The sequence below is a fragment of the Melospiza melodia genome, chromosome 6 (assembly GCF_035770615.1).
Source record: "Melospiza melodia melodia isolate bMelMel2 chromosome 6, bMelMel2.pri, whole genome shotgun sequence".
In the NCBI taxonomy this organism is placed as follows: domain Eukaryota; kingdom Metazoa; phylum Chordata; class Aves; order Passeriformes; family Passerellidae; genus Melospiza; species Melospiza melodia.
The window spans coordinates 35,890,234-35,911,913 of record NC_086199.1 but is presented as its reverse complement, the minus strand read 5'-3'; positions in this window follow the sequence as shown (position 1 = coordinate 35,911,913).

The window sequence follows — 21,680 nt, the reverse complement described above, 5'->3', positions numbered from 1 at the left end:
GTCTGGTCACCATCCTGCCTATCGTAGCTTTTCAGGAGCCAGCCGGTCACTCCCAGCCATAGGTCCCCAGTCACAAACCTCGGCCCGTTTCCCTGGCAAACAAAAGTAAGCTGCCCCGCTTCTGGATGGCAGATTGCAGGAGCCACTTGGTACTATCATACCAGCCCAACTTGGCACTGGTGCCACCTCTGGTCTGGGAACCATGCTGCGTAACACAGATTCTAAGGCGCCAGTCAGCCACTCCCAGCCACAAGCCCCCAAACACAAACAACGGCGCTATTCTCTGGCAAACAAAACTCCACTGCCCCTCTTCTGGATGGCAAATTGCAGGACGCACTTGGTACTATAAAAACAGCCCGACTTGGCACTGGTGCCACCTTGGGTCTGGGAACCATCCTGCGTATCGATCTTTTTAATGAGACAGCCGGCCACTCCCAGCCATATGCCCCCAAACACAACCCACGGCCCTTTTCTCTGGCAAACAAAACTCAACTGCACCGCTTCTGGATGGCAGATTGCAGGAGCCACTTGGTACTATCAAACCAGCCCGACTTGGCACTGGTGCCACCTTGGGTCTGGGAACCATCCTGCGTATGGTGGATTCTAAGGAGCCAGCCGGCCACTCCCAGCCACAGGCCCCCAACAAAAACCACGGCCCTTTTTTCTGGCAAACAAAACTTAGCTGCCTCACTTCTGGATGGCAGATTGCAGGAGCCACTTGGTGTAATCAAACCAGCCCGACTTGGCACTGGTGCCACCTTGGGTCTGGGAACCATCCTGCGTATCGTGGATTCTAAGGAGCCAGCCGGCCACTCCCAGCCACAGGCCCCCAAACAAAATCAACGGCGCTGTTCCCCGGAAAACAAAACACGCCTGCCAACTTTTTGATGGAGTTTGCAGGAGCCACTTGGTACTATCAAACCAGCCCGACTTGGCACTGGTGCCACCTTGGGTCTGGGAAACATCCTGCGTATCGTGGATTCTTAGGAGCCAGCCGGCCACTCCTAGCCACAGGCCCCCAGACAAAAACCTAGGCCTATTTCTCTGGCAAACAAAAGTAAGCTGCCCCGCTTCTGGATGGCAGATTGCAGGAGACACTTGGTACTATCAAACCAGCCCAACTTGGCACTGGTGCCACCTTGGATCTGGGAACCATGCTGTGTATCGTGGATATTCAGGGGCCAGCCGGCCACTCTCAGCCATATGTCCCCAAACAGAAACCTCGGCCCGTTTCTCTGGCAAACAAAACTCAACTGCCCCTCTTCTGGATGGCAAATTGCAGGATGAACTTGATACTAAAACCGCAGGCCGACTTGGTAGTGGTGACACCTTGGACCTGGGAACCATCATGTGTATCGAGCGTTTTAAGGAGCCAGCCGGCCACTCCCAGCAATATGCCCCCAAAAACAATCCACGGAATTTTTCTCTGGCAAACAAAAATCAGCTGCCCCGCTTCTGGATGGCAGATTGCAGGAGCCACTTTGCACCATCAAACCAGCCCGACTTGGCACTGGTGCCACCTTGCATCTGGGAACCATGCTGCCTAGCGTGGATTTTCAGGAGCCAGCCGGCCACTCTCAGCCATATGCCCCCAAAAACAAACCACGGACCTTTTCTCTGGCAAACAAAACTCAACTGCCCCTCTTCTGGATGGCAAATTTTAGGACGCACTTTGTACTACGAAAACCGCCCGACGTGGCACTGGTGCCACCTTGTGTCAGGGAACCATCCTGCATATCGAGCTTTTTAAGGAGCCAGCCGGCCAGGCCCAGCCATATACCCCCAAAAACAAACCACGGACCATTTCTCATGGAAACAAAAATCCGCTGCCCCGCGTCTGGATGGCAGATTGCAGGAGCCACTTTGCACCATCAAACCAGCCCGACTTGGCACTGGTGCCACCTTGGGTCTGGGAACAATCCTGCGTATCGTACATATTCAGGAACCAGCCGAACACTCCCAGCCACAGGCCCCCAAACACAAACAACGGCCCATTTCCCTGGCAAACAAAACTCAGCTGCCCCGCTTCCGGATGGCAGTTTGCAGGAGCCACTTGGGACTATCAAACCAGCCCGACTTGGCACTGGTGCCACCTTGGGTCTGGGAACCATCCTGCGTATGGTGGATTCTAAGGAGCCAGCCGGCCACTCCCAGCCACAGGCCCCCAACAAAAACCACGGCCCTTTTTTCTGGCAAACAAAACTTAGCTGCCTCACTTCTGGATGGCAGATTGCAGGAGCCACTTGGTGTAATCAAACCAGCCCGACTTGGCACTGGTGCCACCTTGGGTCTGGGAACCATCCTGCGTATCGTGGATTCTAAGGAGCCAGCCGGCCACTCCCAGCCACAGGCCCCCAAACAAAATCAACGGCGCTGTTCCCTGGAAAACAAAACACGCCTGCCAACTTTTTGATGGAGTTTGCAGGAGCCACTTGGTACTATCAAACCAGCCCGACTTGGCACTGGTGCCACCTTGGGTCTGGGAAACATCCTGCGTATCGTGGATTCTTAGGAGCCAGCCGGCCACTCCTAGCCACAGGCCCCCAGACAAAAACCTAGGCCTATTTCTCTGGCAAACAAAAGTAAGCTGCCCCGCTTCTGGATGGCAGATTGCAGGAGACACTTGGTACTATCAAACCAGCCCAACTTGGCACTGGTGCCACCTTGGATCTGGGAACCATGCTGTGTATCGTGGATATTCAGGGGCCAGCCGGCCACTCTCAGCCATATGTCCCCAAACAGAAACCTCGGCCCGTTTCTCTGGCAAACAAAACTCAACTGCCCCTCTTCTGGATGGCAAATTGCAGGATGAACTTGATACTAAAACCGCAGGCCGACTTGGTAGTGGTGACACCTTGGACCTGGGAACCATCATGCGTATCGAGCATTTTAAGGAGCCAGCCGGCCACTCCCAGCAATATGCCCCCAAAAACAATCCACGGAATTTTTCTCTGGCAAACAAAAATCAGCTGCCCCGCTTCTGGATGGCAGATTGCAGGAGCCACTTTGCACCATCAAACCAGCCCGACTTGGCACTGGTGCCACCTTGCATCTGGGAACCATCCCGCGTATCGTGGATTTTCAGGAGCCAGCCGGCCACTCTCAGCCATAGGCCCCCAAACAAAACCCACGGCCCGTTTCCCTGGCAAACAAAATTAAGCTGCCCCGCTTCTGGATGGCAGATTGCAGGACGCACTTGGTAGTATCAAACCAGCCCGACTTGGCACTGGTGCCACCTTGGGTCTGGGAACCATCCTGCGTATTGTGAGTTCAAAGGAGCCAGCCGGCCACTCCCAGCCACAGGCCCCCAAATACAAACAACGGCGCTTTTCCCTGGAAAACAAAACTCGCCTGACAACTTTTTGATGGCAGATTGCAGGAGCCACTTGGTACTATCAAACCAGCCCAACTTGGCACTGGTGCCACCATGGGTCTGGTCACCATCCTGCCTATCGTAGCTTTTCAGGAGCCAGCCGGTCACTCCCAGCCATAGGTCCCCAGTCACAAACCTCGGCCCGTTTCCCTGGCAAACAAAAGTAAGCTGCCCCGCTTCTGGATGGCAGATTGCAGGAGCCACTTGGTACTATCAAACCAGCCCAACTTGGCACTGGTGCCACCTCTGGTCTGGGAACCATGCTGCGTAACACAGATTCTAAGGCGCCAGTCAGCCACTCCCAGCCACAAGCCCCCAAACACAAACAACGGCGCTATTCTCTGGCAAACAAAACTCCACTGCCCCTCTTCTGGATGGCAAATTGCAGGACGCACTTGGTACTATAAAAACAGCCCGACTTGGCACTGGTGCCACCTTGGGTCTGGGAACCATGCTGCGTATCGATCTTTTTAATGAGACAGCCGGCCACTCCCAGCCATATGCCCCCAAACACAACCCACGGCCCTTTTCTCTGGCAAACAAAACTCAACTGCACCGCTTCTGGATGGCAGATTGCAGGAGCCACTTGGTACTATCAAACCAGCCCGACTTGGCACTGGTGCCACCTTGGGTCTGGGAACCATCCTGCGTATGGTGGATTCTAAGGAGCCAGCCGGCCACTCCCAGCCACAGGCCCCCAACAAAAACCACGGCCCTTTTTTCTGGCAAACAAAACTTAGCTGCCTCACTTCTGGATGGCAGATTGCAGGAGCCACTTGGTGTAATCAAACCAGCCCGACTTGGCACTGGTGCCACCTTGGGTCTGGGAACCATCCTGCGTATGGTGGATTCTAAGGAGCCAGCCGGCCACTCCCAGCCACAGGCCCCCAAACAAAATCAACGGCGCTGTTCCCTGGAAAACAAAACACGCCTGCCAACTTTTTGATGGAGTTTGCAGGAGCCACTTGGTACTATCAAACCAGCCCGACTTGGCACTGGTGCCACCTTGGGTCTGGGAAACATCCTGCGTATCGTGGATTCTTAGGAGCCAGCCGGCCACTCCTAGCCACAGGCCCCCAGACAAAAACCTAGGCCTATTTCTCTGGCAAACAAAAGTAAGCTGCCCCGCTTCTGGATGGCAGATTGCAGGAGACACTTGGTACTATCAAACCAGCCCAACTTGGCACTGGTGCCACCTTGGATCTGGGAACCATGCTGTGTATCGTGGATATTCAGGGGCCAGCCGGCCACTCTCAGCCATATGTCCCCAAACAGAAACCTCGGCCCGTTTCTCTGGCAAACAAAACTCAACTGCCCCTCTTCTGGATGGCAAATTGCAGGATGAACTTGATACTAAAACCGCAGGCCGACTTGGTAGTGGTGACACCTTGGACCTGGGAACCATCATGCGTATCGAGCATTTTAAGGAGCCAGCCGGCCACTCCCAGCAATATGCCCCCAAAAACAATCCACGGAATTTTTCTCTGGCAAACAAAAATCAGCTGCCCCGCTTCTGGATGGCAGATTGCAGGAGCCACTTTGCACCATCAAACCAGCCCGACTTGGCACTGGTGCCACCTTGCATCTGGGAACCATGCTGCCTAGCGTGGATTTTCAGGAGCCAGCCGGCCACTCTCAGCCATAGGCCCCCAAACAAAACCCACGGCCCGTTTCCCTGGCAAACAAAATTAAGCTGCCCCGCTTCTGGATGGCAGATTGCAGGACGCACTTGGTAGTATCAAACCAGCCCGACTTGGCACTGGTGCCACCTTGGGTCTGGGAACCATCCTGCGTATCGTGGGTTCAAAGGAGCCAGCCGGCCACTCCCAGCCACAGGCCCCCAAATACAAACAACGGCGCTTTTCCCTGGAAAACAAAACTCGCCTGCCAACTTTTTGATGGCAGATTGCAGGAGCCACTTGGTACTATCAAACCAGCCCAACTTGGCACTGGTGCCACCATGGGTCTGGTCACCATCCTGCCTATCGTAGCTTTTCAGGAGCCAGCCGGTCACTCCCAGCCAGAGGCCCCTAGACAAATATTTCGGCCCGTTTCCCTGGCAAACAAAAGTAAGCTGCCCCGCTTCTGGATGGCAGATTGCAGGAGCCACTTTGCACCATCAAACTAGCCCGACTTGGCACTGGTGCCACCTCAGCTCTGGGAACCATCCTGCGTATCGTTCATTGTAAGGAGCCAGCCTACCACTCCAGCCACAGGCCCCCAGACACAAACAACGGCGCTTTTCCCTGGAAAACAAAACTCGCCTGCCAACTTTTTGATGGCAGATTGCAGGAGCCACTTGCTACTATCAAATCAGCCCAACTTGGCACTGGTGCCACCATGGGTCTGGTCACCATCCTGCCTATCGTAGCTTTTCAGGAGCCAGTCGGTCACTCGCAGCCATAGGCCCCCAGAAACAATACTCGGCCCGTTTCCCTGGCAAACAAAAGTAAGCTACCCCGCTTCTGGATGGCAGATTGCAGGAGCCACTTTGCACCATCAAACTAGCCCGACTTGGCACTGGTGCCACCTCTGGTCTGGGAACCATCCTGCGTATCGTGGATTCTAAGGAGCCAGCCGGTCACTCCCACCCACAGGCCCCCAAACACAAACAACGGCACTTTTCCCTGGAAAAGAAAACTCGCCTGCCAACTTTTTGATGGCAGATTGCAGGAGCCACTTGGTACTATCAAACCAGCCCAACTTGGCACTGGTGCCACCATGGGTCTGGTCACCATCCTGCCTATCGTAGCTTTTCAGGAGCCAGCCGGTCACTCCCAGCCATAGGCCCCCAGACAAAAACCTCGGCCCGTTTCCCTGGCAAACAAAAGTAAGTCATCCCGCTTCTGGATGGCAGATTGCAGGAGCCACTTTTCACCATCAAACCAGCCCGACTTGGCACTGGTGCCACCTCTGGTCTGGGAACCATCCTGCGTATCATGGATTCTAAGGAGCCAGCCGGCCACTCCCAGCCAGAGGCCCCCAAACAAAAACAACGGCGCTTTTCCCTGGATAACAAACTCGCCTGCCAACTTTTTGATGGCAGATTGCAGGAGCCACTTGGTACTATCAAACCAGCCCAACTTGGCACTGGTGCCACCATGGATCTGGTCACCATCCTGCCTATCGTAGCTTTTCAGGAGCCAGCCGGTCACTCGCAGCCATAGGCCCTGAGACACAAACCTCGGCCCGTTTCCCTGGCAAGCAAAAGTAAGCTGCCCCGCTTCTGGATGGTAGATTGCAGGACGCACTTGGTACTATCAAACCAGCCCAACTTGGCACTGGTGCCACCTCTGGTCTGGGAACCATCCTGCGTATCGTGGATTCTAAGGAGCCAGCCGGCCACTCCCAGCCACAGGCCCCCACACACAAACAACGGCGCTATTCCCTGGAAAACAAAACTCGCCTGCCAACTTTTTGATGGCAGATTGCAGGAGCCACTTGGTACTATCAAATCAGCCCAACTTGGCACTGGTGCCACCTTGGGTCTGGGAACCATCCTGCGTATGGTGGATTCTAAGGAGCCAGCCGGCCACTCCCAGCCACAGGCCCCCAACAAAAACCACGGCCCTTTTTTCTGGCAAACAAAACTTAGCTGCCTCACTTCTGGATGGCAGATTGCAGGAGCCACTTGGTGTAATCAAACCAGCCCGACTTGGCACTGGTGTCACCTTGGGTCTGGGAACCATCCTGCGTATCGTGGATTCTAAGGAGCCAGCCGGCCACTCCCAGCCACAGGCCCCCAAACAAAATCAACGGCGCTGTTCCCTGGAAAACAAAACACGCCTGCCAACTTTTTGATGGATTTTGCAGGAGCCACTTGGTACTATCAAACCAGCCCGACTTGGCACTGGTGCCACCTTGGGTCTGGGAAACATCCTGCGTATCGTGGATTCTTAGGAGCCAGCCGGCCACTCCTAGCCACAGGCCCCCAGACAAAAACCTAGGCCTATTTCTCTGGCAAACAAAAGTAAGCTGCCCCGCTTCTGGATGGCAGATTGCAGGAGACACTTGGTACTATCAAACCAGCCCAACTTGGCACTGGTGCCACCTTGGATCTGGGAACCATGCTGTGTATCGTGGATATTCAGGGGCCAGCCGGCCACTCTCAGCCATATGTCCCCAAACAGAAACCTCGGCCCGTTTCTCTGGCAAACAAAACTCAACTGCCCCTCTTCTGGATGGCAAATTGCAGGATGAACTTGATACTAAAACCGCAGGCCGACTTGGTAGTGGTGACACCTTGGACCTGGGAACCATCATGCGTATCGAGCATTTTAAGGAGCCAGCCGGCCACTCCCAGCAATATGCCCCCAAAAACAATCCACGGAATTTTTCTCTGGCAAACAAAAATCAGCTGCCCCGCTTCTGGATGGCAGATTGCAGGAGCCACTTTGCACCATCAAACCAGCCCGACTTGGCACTGGTGCCACCTTGCATCTGGGAACCATCCCGCGTATCGTGGATTTTCAGGAGCCAGCCGGCCACTCTCAGCCATAGGCCCCCAAACAAAACCCACGGCCCGTTTCCCTGGCAAACAAAATTAAGCTGCCCCGCTTCTGGATGGCAGATTGCAGGACGCACTTGGTAGTATCAAACCAGCCCGACTTGGCACTGGTGCCACCTTGGGTCTGGGAACCATCCTGCGTATTGTGGGTTCAAAGGAGCCAGCCGGCCACTCCCAGCCACAGGCCCCCAAATACAAACAACGGCGCTTTTCCCTGGAAAACAAAACTCGCCTGACAACTTTTTGATGGCAGATTGCAGGAGCCACTTGGTACTATCAAACCAGCCCAACTTGGCACTGGTGCCACCATGGGTCTGGTCACCATCCTGCCTATCGTAGCTTTTCAGGAGCCAGCCGGTCACTCCCAGCCATAGGTCCCCAGTCACAAACCTCGGCCCGTTTCCCTGGCAAACAAAAGTAAGCTGCCCCGCTTCTGGATGGCAGATTGCAGGAGCCACTTGGTACTATCAAACCAGCCCAACTTGGCACTGGTGCCACCTCTGGTCTGGGAACCATGCTGCGTAACACAGATTCTAAGGCGCCAGTCGGCCACTCCCAGCCACAAGCCCCCAAACACAAACAACGGCGCTATTCTCTGGCAAACAAAACTCCACTGCCCCTCTTCTGGATGGCAAATTGCAGGACGCACTTGGTACTATAAAAACAGCCCGACTTGGCACTGGTGCCACCTTGGGTCTGGGAACCATCCTGCGTATCGATCTTTTTAATGAGACAGCCGGCCACTCCCAGCCATATGCCCCCAAACACAACCCACGGCCCTTTTCTCTGGCAAACAAAACTCAACTGCACCGCTTCTGGATGGCAGATTGCAGGAGCCACTTGGTACTATCAAACCAGCCCGACTTGGCACTGGTGCCACCTTGGGTCTGGGAACCATCCTGCGTATGGTGGATTCTAAGGAGCCAGCCGGCCACTCCCAGCCACAGGCCCCCAACAAAAACCACGGCCCTTTTTTCTGGCAAACAAAACTTAGCTGCCTCACTTCTGGATGGCAGATTGCAGGAGCCACTTGGTGTAATCAAACCAGCCCGACTTGGCACTGGTGCCACCTCTGGTCTGGGAACCATCCTGCGTATCGTGGATTCTAAGGAGCCAGCCGGTCACTCCCACCCACAGGCCCCCAAACACAAACAACGGCACTTTTCCCTGGAAAACAAAACTCGCCTGCCAACTTTTTGATGGCAGATTGCAGGAGCCACTTGGTACTATCAAACCAGCCCAACTTGGCACTGGTGCCACCATGGGTCTGGTCACCATCCTGCCTATCGTAGCTTTTCAGGAGCCAGCCGGTCACTCCCAGCCATAGGCCCCCAGACAAAAACCTCGGCCCGTTTCCCTGGCAAACAAAAGTAAGTCATCCCGCTTCTGGATGGCAGATTGCAGGAGCCACTTTTCACCATCAAACCAGCCCGACTTGGCACTGGTGCCACCTCTGGTCTGGGAACCATCCTGCGTATAATGGATTCTAAGGAGCCAGCCGGCCACTCCCAGCCAGAGGCCCCCAAACACAAACAACGGCGCTTTTCCCTGGATAACAAACTCGCCTGCCAACTTTTTGATGGCAGATTGCAGGAGCCACTTGGTACTATCAAACCAGCCCAACTTGGCACTGGTGCCACCATGGATCTGGTCACCATCCTGCCTATCGTAGCTTTTCAGGAGCCAGCCGGTCACTCCCAGCCATAGGCCCTGAGACACAAACCTCGGCCCGTTTCCCTGGCAAACAAAAGTAAGCTGCCCCGCTTCTGGATGGTAGATTGCAGGACGCACTTGGTACTATCAAACCAGCCCAACTTGGCACTGGTGCCACCTCTGGTCTGGGAACCATCCTGCGTATCGTGGATTCTAAGGAGCCAGCCGGCCACTCCCAGCCACAGGCCCCCAAACACAAACAACGGCGCTATTCCCTGGAAAACAAAACTCGCCTGCCAACTTTTTGATGGCAGATTGCAGGAGCCACTTGGTACTATCAAATCAGCCCAACTTGGCACTGGTGCCACCATGGGTCTGGTCACCATCCTGCCTATCGTAGCTTTTCAGGAGCCAGCCGGTCACTCCCAGCCATAGGCCCGCAGACACAAACCTCGGCCCGTTTCCCTGGCAAACAAAAGTAAGCACCCCCGATTTTGGATGGCAGATTGCAGGAGCCACTTGGTACTATCAAATCAGCCCAACTTGGCACTGGTGCCACCATGGGTCTGGTCACCATCCTGCCTATCGTAGCTTTTCAGGAGCCAGCCGGTCACTCCCAGCCATAGGCCCCCAGACAAAAAGCTCGGCCCGTTTCCCTGGCAAACAAAAGTAAGTTATCCCGCTTCTGGATGGCAGATTGCAGGAGCCACTTTTCACCATCAAACCAGCCCGACTTGGCACTGGTGCCACCTCTGGTCTGGGAACCATCCTGCGTATCGTGGATTCTAAGGAGCCAGCCGGCCACTCCCAGCCACTGGCCCCCAAACACAAACAACGGCGCTTTTCCCTGGATAACAAACTCGCCTGCCAACTTTTTGATGGCAGATTGCAGGAGCCACTTGGTACTATCAAACCAGCCCAACTTGGCACTGGTGCCACCATGGGTCTGGTCACCATCCTGCCTATCGTAGCTTTTCAGGAGCCAGCCGGTCACTCCCAGCCATAGGCCCCCAGACAAAACGCTCGGCCCGTTTCCCTGGCAAACAAAAGTAAGTTATCCCGCTTCTGGATGGCAGATTGCAGGAGCCACTTTTCACCATCAAACCAGCCCAACTTGGCACTGGTGCCACCTCTGGTCTGGGAACCATCCTGCGTATCGTGGATTCTAAGGAGCCAGCCGGCCACTCCCAGCCACTGGCCCCCAAACACAAACAACGGCGCTTTTCCCTGGAAAACAAAACTCGCCTGCCAACATTTTGATGGCAGATTGCAGGAGCCACTTGGTACTATCAAATCAGCCCAACTTGGCACTGGTGCCACCATGGGTCTGGTCACCATCCTGCCTATCGTAGCTTTTCAGGAGCCAGGCGGTCACTCCCAGCCATAGGCCCCCAGACACAAACCTCGGCCCGTTTCCCTGGCAAACAAAAGTAAGCTGCCCCGCTTCTGGATGGCAGATTGCAGGAACCACTTGGTATTATCAAACCAGCCCGACTTGGCACTGGTGCCACCTCTGGTCTGGGAACCATCCTGCGTATCGTGGTTCTAAGGAGCCATCCGTCCACTCCCAGCCACAGGCCCCCAAACACAAACAACGGCGCTTTTCCCTGGAAAACAAAACTCGCCTGCCAACTTTTTGATGGCAGATTGCAGGAGCCACTTGGTACTATCAAATCAGCCCAACTTGGCACTGGTGCCACCATGGGTCTGGTCACCATCCTGCCTATCGTAGCTTTTCAGGAGCCAGCCGGTCACTCGCAGCCATAGGCCCCCAGAAACAATACTCGGCCCGTTTCCCTGGCAAACAAAAGTAAGCTGCCCCGCTTCTGGATGGCAGATTGCAGGAGCCACTTTGCACCATCAAACTAGCCCGACTTGGCACTGGTGCCACCTCTGGTCTGGGAACCATCCTGCGTATCGTGGATTCTAAGGAGCCAGCCGGCCACTCCCGCCTACAGGCCCGCAAACAAAAACAACGGCGCTTTTCCCTGGAAAACAAAACTCGCCTGCCAATTTTTTGATGGCAGATTGCAGGAGCCACTTGGTACTATCAAACCAGCCCAACTTGGCACTGGTGCCACCATGGGTCTGGTCACCATCCTGCCTATCGTAGCTTTTCAGGAGCCAGCCGGTCACTCCCAGCCATAGGCCCCCAGACACAAACCTCGGCCCGTTTCCCTGGCAAACAAAAGTAAGCTACCCCGCTTCTGGATGGCAGATTGCAGGACGCACTTGATAGTATCAAACCAGCCCGACTTGGCACTGGTGCCACCTCAGGTCTGGGAACCATGCTGCGTATCGTGGATTCTAATTAGCCATCTGGCCACTCCCACCCACAGGCCCCCAAACAAAAACAACGGCGCTTTTCCCTGGAAAACAAACCTCGCCTGCCAAATTTTGATGGCAGATTGCAGGAGCCACTTTTCACCATCAAACCAGCAAAACTTGGCACTGGTGCCACCTTGGGTCTGGATACCATGCTGCGTATCGTGGATTCTAAGGAGCCAGCCGGCCACTCCCAGCCACAGGCCCCCAAACACAAACCACAGCGCTTTTCCCTGGAAAACAAAACTCGCCTGCCAACTTTTTGATGGCAGATTGCAGGAGCCACTTGGTACTATCAAACCAGCCCAACTTGGCACTGGTGCCACCATGGATCTGGTCACCATCCTGCCTATCGTAGCTTTTCAGGACCTAGCCGGTCACTCCAAGCCATAGGCCCCCAGAGAAAAACCTCGGCCTGTTTCCCTGGCAAACAAAAGTAAGCTGCCCCGCTTCTGGATGGCAGATTGCAGGAACCACTTGGTACTATCAAACCAGCCCAACTTGGCACTGGTGCCACCTTGGGTCTGGGAACCATCCTGCGTATCGTGGATTCTAAGGAGCCAGCCGGTCACTCCCAGCCACAGGCCACCAAACACAAACAACGGCACTTTTCCCTGGAAAACAAAACTCGCCTGCCAACATTTTGATGGCAGATTGCAGGAGCCACTTGGTACTATCAAATCAGCCCAACTTGGCACTGGTGCCACCATGGGTCTGGTCACCATCCTGCCTATCGTAGCTTTTCAGGAGCCAGCCGGTCCCTCCCTGCCATAGGCCCCCAGAGAAAAACCTCGGCCCGTATCCCTGGCAAACAAAAGTAAGCTACCCCGCTTCTGGATGGCAGATTGCAGGAGCCACTTTGCACCATCAAACTAGCCCGACTTGGCACTGGTGCCACCTCAGGTCTGGGAACCATCCTGCGTATCGTTCATTGTAAGGAGCCAGCCGGCCACTCCCAGCCACAGGCCCCCAGACACAAACAACGGCGCTTTTCCCTGGAAAACAAAACTCGCCTGCCAACTTTTTGATGGCAGATTGCAGGAGCCACTTGGTACTATCAAATCAGCCCAACTTGGCACTGGTACCACCATGGGTCTGGTCACCATCCTGCCTATCGTAGCTTTTCAGGAGCCAGCCGGTCACTCCCAGCCATAGGCCCCCAGACACAAACCTCGGCCCGTTTCCCTGGCAAACAAAAGTAAGCTACCCCGCTTCTGGATGGCAGATTGCAGGAGCCACTTTGCACCATCAAACTGGCCCGACTTGGCACTGGTGCGACCTCTGGTCTGGGAACCATCCTGCGTATCGTGGATTCTAAGGAGCCAGCCGGTCACTCCCACCCACAGGCCCCCAAACATAAACAACGGCACTTTTCCCTGGAAAACAAAACTCGCCTGCCAACATTTTGATGGCAGATTGCAGGAGCCACTTGGTACTATCAAACCAGCCCAACTTGGCACTGGTGCCACCATGGGTCTGGTCACCATCCTGCCTATCGTAGCTTTTCAGGAGCCAGCCGGTCACTCCCAGCCATAGGGCCCCAGACACAAACCTCGGCCCGTTTCCCTGGCAAACAAAAGTAAGTAATCCCGCTTCTGGATGGCAGATTGCAGGAGCCACTTTTCACCATCAAACTAGCCCGACTTGGCACTGGTGCCACCTCTGGTCTGGGAACCATCCTGCGTATCGTGGATTCTAAGGAGCCAGCCGGCCACTCCCAGCCACAGGCCCCCAAACACAAACAACGGCGCTTTTCCCTGGATAACAAACTCGCCTGCCAACTTTTTGATGGCAGATTGCAGGAGCCACTTGGTACTATCAAACCAGCCCAACTTGGCACTGGTGCCACCATGGGTCTGGTCACCATCCTGCCTATCGTAGCTTTTCAGGAGCCAGCCGGTCACTCCCAGCCATAGGCCCTGAGACACAAAGCTCGGCCCGTTTCCCTGGCAAACAAAAGTAAGCTGCCCCGCTTCTGGATGGCAGATTGCAGGACGCACTTGGTACTATCAAACCAGCCCAACTTGGCACTGGTGCCACCTCTGGTCTGGGAACCATGCCGCGTATCGTGGATTCTAAGGAGCCAGCCGGCCACTCCCAGCCACAGGCCCCCAAATACAAACAACGGCGCTTTTCCCTGGAAAACAAAACTCGCCTGCCAAATTTTCATGGCAGATTGCAGGAGCCACTTGGTACTATCAAATCAGCCCAACTTGGCACTGGTGCCACCATGGGTCTGGTCACCATCCTGCCTATCGTAGCTTTTCAGGAGCCAGCCGGTCACTCCCAGCCATAGGCCCCCAGACACAAACCTCGGCCCGTTTCCCTGGCAAACAAAAGTAAGCTGCCCCGCTTCTGGATGGCAGATTGCAGGAGCCACTTGGTACTATCAAACCAGCCCAACTTGGCACTGGTGCCACCTCTGGTCTGGGAACCATGCTGCGTAAAACAGATTCTAAGGCGCCAGTCGGCCACTCCCAGCCACAAGCCCCCAAACACAAACAACGGCGCTATTCTCTGGCAAACAAAACTCCACTGCCCCTCTTCTGGATGGCAAATTGCAGGACGCACTTGGTACTATAAAAACAGCCCGACTTGGCACTGGTGCCACCTTGGGTCTGGGAACCATCCTGCGTATCGATCTTTTTAATGAGACAGCCGGCCACTCCCAGCCATATGCCCCCAAACACAACCCACGGCCCTTTTCTCTGGCAAACAAAACTCAACTGCACCGCTTCTGGATGGCAGATTGCAGGAGCCACTTGGTACTATCAAACCAGCCCGACTTGGCACTGGTGCCACCTTGGGTCTGGGAACCATCCTGCGTATGGTGGATTCTAAGGAGCCAGCCGGCCACTCCCAGCCACAGGCCCCCAACAAAAACCACGGCCCTTTTTTCTGGCAAACAAAACTTAGCTGCCTCACTTCTGGATGGCAGATTGCAGGAGCCACTTGGTGTAATCAAACCAGCCCGACTTGGCACTGGTGCCACCTTGGGTCTGGGAACCATCCTGCGTATCGTGGATTCTAAGGAGCCAGCCGGCCACTCCCAGCCACAGGCCCCCAAACAAAATCAACGGCGCTGTTCCCTGGAAAACAAAACACGCCTGCCAACTTTTTGATGGAGTTTGCAGGAGCCACTTGGTACTATCAAACCAGCCCGACTTGGCACTGGTGCCACCTTGGGTCTGGGAAACATCCTGCTTATCGTGGATTCTTAGGAGCCAGCCGGCCACTCCTAGCCACAGGCCCCCAGACAAAAACCTAGGCCTATTTCTCTGGCAAACAAAAGTAAGCTGCCCCGCTTCTGGATGGCAGATTGCAGGAGACACTTGGTACTATCAAACCAGCCCAACTTGGCACTGGTGCCACCTTGGATCTGGGAACCATGCTGTGTATCGTGGATATTCAGGGGCCAGCCGGCCACTCTCAGCCATATGTCCCCAAACAGAAACCTCGGCCCGTTTCTCTGGCAAACAAAACTCAACTGCCCCTCTTCTGGATGGCAAATTGCAGGATGAACTTGATACTAAAACCGCAGGCCGACTTGGTAGTGGTGACACCTTGGACCTGGGAACCATCATGCGTATCGAGCACTTTAAGGAGCCAGCCGGCCACTCCCAGCAATATGCCCCCAAAAACAATCCACGGAATTTTTCCCTGGCAAACAAAAATCAGCTGCCCCGCTTCTGGATGGCAGATTGCAGGAGCCACTTTGCACCATCAAACCAGCCCGACTTGGCACTGGTGCCACCTTGCATCTGGGAACCATGCTGCCTAGCGTGGATTTTCAGGAGCCAGCCGGCCACTCTCAGCCATAGGACCCCAAACAAAACCCACGGCCCGTTTCCCTGGCAAACAAAATTAAGCTGCCCCGCTTCTGGATGGCAGATTGCAGGACGCACTTGGTAGTATCAAACCAGCCCGACTTGGCACTGGTGCCACCTTGGGTCTGGGAACCATCCTGCGTATCGTGGGTTCAAAGGAGCCAGCCGGCCACTCCCAGCCACAGGCCCCCAAATACAAACAACGGCGCTTTTCCCTGGAAAACAAAACTCGCCTGACAACTTTTTGATGGCAGATTGCAGGAGCCACTTGGTACTATCAAACCAGCCCAACTTGGCACTGGTGCCACCATGGGTCTGGTCACCATCCTGCCTATCGTAGCTTTTCAGGAGCCAGCCAGCCACCCCCAGCCAGAGGCCCCTAGACAAATATTTCGGCCCGTTTCCGTGGCAAACAAAAGTAAGCTACCCCGCTTCTGGATGGCAGATTGCAGGAGCCACTTTGCACCATCAAACTAGCCCGACTTGGCACTGGTGCCACCTCAGCTCTGGGAACCATCCTGCGTATCGTTCATTGTAAGGAGCCAGCCGGCCACTCCAGCCACAGGCCCCCAGACACAAACAACGGCGCTTTTCCCTGGAAAACAAAACTCGCCTGCCAACTTTTTGATGGCAGATTGCAGGAGCCACTTGCTACTATCAAATCAGCCCAACTTGGCACTGGTGCCACCATGGGTCTGGTCACCATCCTGCCTATCGTAGCTTTTCAGGAGCCAGCCGGTCACTCGCAGCCATAGGCCCCCAGACACAAACCTCGGCCCGTTTCCCTGGCAAACAAAAGTAAGCTACCCCGCTTCTGGATGGCAGATTGCAGGAGCCACTTTGCACCATCAAACTAGCCCGACTTGGCACTGGTGCCACCTCTGGTCTGGGAACCATCCTGCGTATCGTGGATTCTAAGGAGCCAGCCGGTCACTCCCACCCACAGGCCCCCAAACACAAACAACGGCACTTTTCCCTGGAAAACAAAACTCGCCTGCCAACTTTTTGATGGCAGATTGCAGGAGCCACTTGGTACTATCAAACCAGCCCAACTTGGCACTTGTGCCACCATGGGTCTGGTCACCATCCTGCCTATCATAGCTTTTCAGGAGCCAGCCGGTCACTCCCAGCCATAGGCCCCCAGACAAAAACCTCGGCCCGTTTCCCTGGCAAACAAAAGTAAGTCATCCCGCTTCTGGATGGCAGATTGCAGGAGCCACTTTTCACCATCAAACCAGCCCGACTTGGCACTGGTGCCACCTCTGGTCTGGGAACCATCCTGCGTATCATGGATTCTAAGGAGCCAGCCGGCCACTCCCAGCCAGAGGCCCCCAAACACAAACAACGGCGCTTTTCCCTGGATAACAAACTCGCCTGCCAACTTTTTGATGGCAGATTGCAGGAGCCACTTGGTACTATCAAACCAGCCCAACTTGGCACTGGTGCCACCATGGGTCTGGTCACCATCCTGCCTATCGTAGCTTTTCAGGAGCCAGCCGGTCACTCCCAGCCATAGGCCCTGAGACACAAACCTCGGCCTGTTTCCCTGGCAAACAAAAGTAAGCTGCCCCCTTCTGGATGGTAGATTGCAGGACGCACTTGGTACTATCAAACCAGCCCAACTTGGCACTGGTGCCACCTCTGGTCTGGGAACCATCCTGCGTATCGTGGATTCTAAGGAGCCAGCCGTCCACTCCCATCCACAGGCCCCCAAACACAAACAACGGCGCTTTTCCCTGGAAAACAAAACTCGCCTGCCAACTTTTTGATGGCAGATTGCAGGAGCCACTTGGTACTATCAAATCAGCCCAACTTGGCACTGGTGCCACCATGGGTCTGGTCACCATCCTGCCTATCGTAGCTTTTCAGGAGCCAGCCGGTCACTCCCTGCCATAGGCCCCCAGACACAAACCTCGGCCCGTTTCCCTGGCAAACAAAAGTAAGCTGCCCCGCTTCTGGATGGCAGATTGCAGGAACCACTTTGCACCATCAAACTAGCCCGACTTGGCACTGGTGCCACCTCTGGTCTGGGAACCATGCTGTGTATCGTGGATTCTAAGGAGCCATCCGTCCACTCCCAGCCACAGGCCCCCAAACACAAACAACGGCGCTTTTCCCTGGAAAACAAAACTCGCCTGCCAACTTTTTGATGGCAGATTGCAGGAGCCACTTGGTACTATCAAACCAGCCCAACTTGGCACTGGTGCCACCATGGGTCTGGTCACCATCCTGCCTATCGTAGCTTTTCAGGAGCCAGCCGGTCACTCCCAGCCATAGGCCCCCAGACACAAACCTCGGCCCGTTTCCCTGGCAAACAAAAGTAAGCTGCCCCGCTTCTGGATGGCAGATTGCAGGACGCACTTGGTAGTATCAAACCAGCCCGACTTGGCACTGGTGCCACCTCTGGTCTGGGAACCATCCTGCGTATCGTGGATTCTAAGCAGCCAGCCGGCCACTCCCAGCCACAGGCCCCCAAACACAAACAACGGCGCTTTTCCCTGGAAAACAAAACTCGCCTGCCAACATTTTGATGGCAGATTGCAGGAGCCACTTGGTACTATCAAATCAGCCCAACTTGGCACTGGTGCCACCATGCGTTTGGTCACCATCCTGCCTATCGTAGCTTTTCAGGAGCCAGCCGGTCTCTCCCAGCTATAGGCCCCCAGACAAAAACCTCGGCCCGTTTCCCTGGCATACAAAAGTAAGCTGCCCCGCTTCTGGATGGCAGATTGCAGGAACCACTTTGTACTATCAAACCAGCCCGACTTGGCACTGGTGCCACCTCTGGTCTGGGAACCATCCTGCATATCGTGGTTCTAAGGAGCCATCCGTCCACTCCCAGCCACAGGCCCCCAAACACAAACAACGGCGCTTTTCCCTGGAAAACAAAACTCGCCTGCCAACTTTTTGATGGCAGATTGCAGGAGCCACTTGGTACTATCAAATCAGCCCAACTTGACACTGGTGCCACCATGGGTCTGGTCACCATCCTGCCTATCGTAGCTTTTCAGGAGCCAGCCGGTCACTCCCAGCCATAGGCCCCCAGAAACAATACTAGGCCCGTTTCCCTGGCAAACAAAAGTAAGCTGCCCCGCTTCTGGATGGCAGATTGCAGGAGCCACTTTGCACCATCAAACTAGCCCGACTTGGCACTGGTGCCACCTCTGGTCTGGGAACCATGCTGTGTATCGTGGATTCTAAGGAGCCAGCCGGCCACTCCCACCCACAGGCCCGCAAACAAAAACAACGGCGCTTTTCCCTGGAAAACAAAACTCGCCTGCCAGCTTTTTGATGGCAGATTGCAGGAGCCACTTAGTACTATCAAACCAGCCCAACTTGGCACTGGTGCCACCATGGGTCTGGTCACCATCCTGCCTATCGTAGCTTTTCAGGAGCCAGCCGGTCACTCCCAGCCATAGGCCCCCAGACAAAAACCTTGGCCCGTTTCCCTGGCAAACAAAAGTAAGTTATCCCGCTTCTGGATGGCAGATTGCAGGAGCCACTTTTCACCATCAAACCAGCCCGACTTGGCACTGGTGCCACCTCTGGTCTGGGAACCATCCTGCGTATCGTGGATTCTAAGGAGCCAGCCGGCCACTCCCAGCCACAGGCCCCCAGACACAAACAACGGCGCTTTTCCCTGGAAAACAAAACTCGCCTGCCAACATTTTGATGGCAGATTGCAGGAGCCACTTGGTACTATCAAACCAGCCCAACTTGGCACTGGTGCCACCATGGATCTGGTCACCATCCTGCCTATCGTAGCTTTTCAGGACCTAGCCGGTCACTCCAAGCCATAGGCCCCCAGAGAAAAACCTCGGCCCGTTTCCCTGGCAAACAAAAGTAAGCTGCCCCGCTTCTGGATGGCAGATTGCAGGAACCACTTGGTACTATCAAACCAGCCCAACTTGGCACTGGTGCCACCTTGGGTCTGGGAACCATCCTGCGTATCGTGGATTCTAAGGAGCCAGCCGGTCACTCCCAGCCACAGGCCACCAAACACAAACAACGGCGCTTTTCCCTGGAAAACAAAACTCGCCTGCCAACATTTAGATGGCAGATTGCAGGAGCCACTTGGTACTATGAAACCAGCCCAACTTGGCACTGGTGCCACCATGGGTCTGGTCACCATCCTGCCTATCGTAGCTTTTCAGGAGCCAGCCGGTCACTCTCTGCCATAGGCCCCCAGACACAAACCTCGGCCCGTTTCCCTGGCAAACAAAAGTAAGCTACCCCGCTTCTGGATGGCAGATTGCAGGAACCACTTTGCACCATCAAACTAGCCCGACTTGGCACTGGTGCCACCTCAGGTCTGGGAACCATCCTGCGTATCGTTCATTGTAAGGAGCCAGCCGGCCACTCCCAGCCACAGGCCCCCAGACACAAACAACGGCGCTTTTCCCTGGAAAACAAAACTCGCCTGCCAACATTTTGATGGCAGATTGCAGGAGCCACTTGGTACTATCAAATCAGCCCAACTTGGCACTGGTGCCACCATGGGTCTGGTCACCATCCTGCCTATCGTAGCTTTTCAGGAGCCAGCCGGTCACTCGCAGCCATAGGCCCCCAGACACAAAACTCGGCCCGTTTCCCTGGCAAACAAAAGTAAGCTACCCCGCTTCTGGATGGCAGATTGCAGGAGCCACTTTGCACCATCAAACTGGCCCCACTTGGCACTGGTGCGACCTCTTGTCTGGGAACCATCCCGCGTATCGTGGATTCTAAGGAGCCAGCCGGTCACTCCCACCCACAGGCCCCCAAACACGAACAACGGCACTTTTCCCTGGAAAACAAAACTCGCCTGCCAACATTTTGATGGCAGATTGCAGGAGCCACTTGGTACTATCAAACCAGCCCAACTTGGCACTGGTGCCACCATGGGTCTGGTCACCATCCTGCCTATCGTAGCTTTTCAGGAGACAGCCGGTCACTCCCAGCCATAGGCCCCCAGACAAAAACCTCGGCCCGTTTCCCTGGCAAACAAAAGGAAGTCATCCCGCTTCTGGATGGCAGATTGCAGGAGCCACTTTTCACCATCAAACCAGCCCGACTTGGCACTGGTGCCACCTCTGGTCTGGGAACCATCCTGCGTATAATGGATTCTAAGGAGCCAGCCGGCCACTCCCAGCCAGAGGCCCCCAAACACAAACAACGGCGCTTTTCCCTGGATAACAAACTCGCCTGCCAACTTTTTGATGGCAGATTGCAGGAGCCACTTGGTACTATCAAACCAGCCCAACTTGGCACTGGTGCCACCATGGGTCTGGTCACCATCCTGCCTATCGTAGCTTTTCAGGAGCCAGCCGGTCACTCCCAGCCATAGGCCCCCAGACACAAACCTCGGCCCGTTTCCCTGGCAAACAAAAGTAAGCTGCCCCGCTTCTGGATGGCAGATTGCAGGACGCACTTGGTAGTATCAAACCAGCCCGACTTGGCACTGGTGCCACCTCTGGTCTGGGAACCATCCTGCGTATCGTGGATTCTAAGCAGCCAGCCGGCCACTCCCAGCCACAGGCCCCCAAACACAAACAACGGCGCTTTTCCCTGGAAAACAAAACTCGCCTGCCAACATTTTGATGGCAGATTGCAGGAGCCACTTGGTACTATCAAATCAGCCCAACTTGGCACTGGTGCCACCATGCGTTTGGTCACCATCCTGCCTATCGTAGCTTTTCAGGAGCCAGCCGGTCACTCCCAGCTGTAGGCCCCCAGAAAAAAACCTCGGCCCGTTTCCCTGGCATACAAAAGTAAGCTGCCCCGCTTCTGGATGGCAGATTGCAGGAACCACTTGGTACTATCAAACCAGCCCGACTTGGCACTGGTGCCACCTCTGGTCTGGGAACCATCCTGCGTATCGTGGTTCTAAGGAGCCATCCGTCCACTCCCAGCCACAGGCCCCCAAACACAAACAACGGCGCTTTTCCCTGGAAAACAAAACTCGCCTGCCAACTTTTTGATGGCAGATTGCAGGAGCCACTCGGTACTATCAAATCAG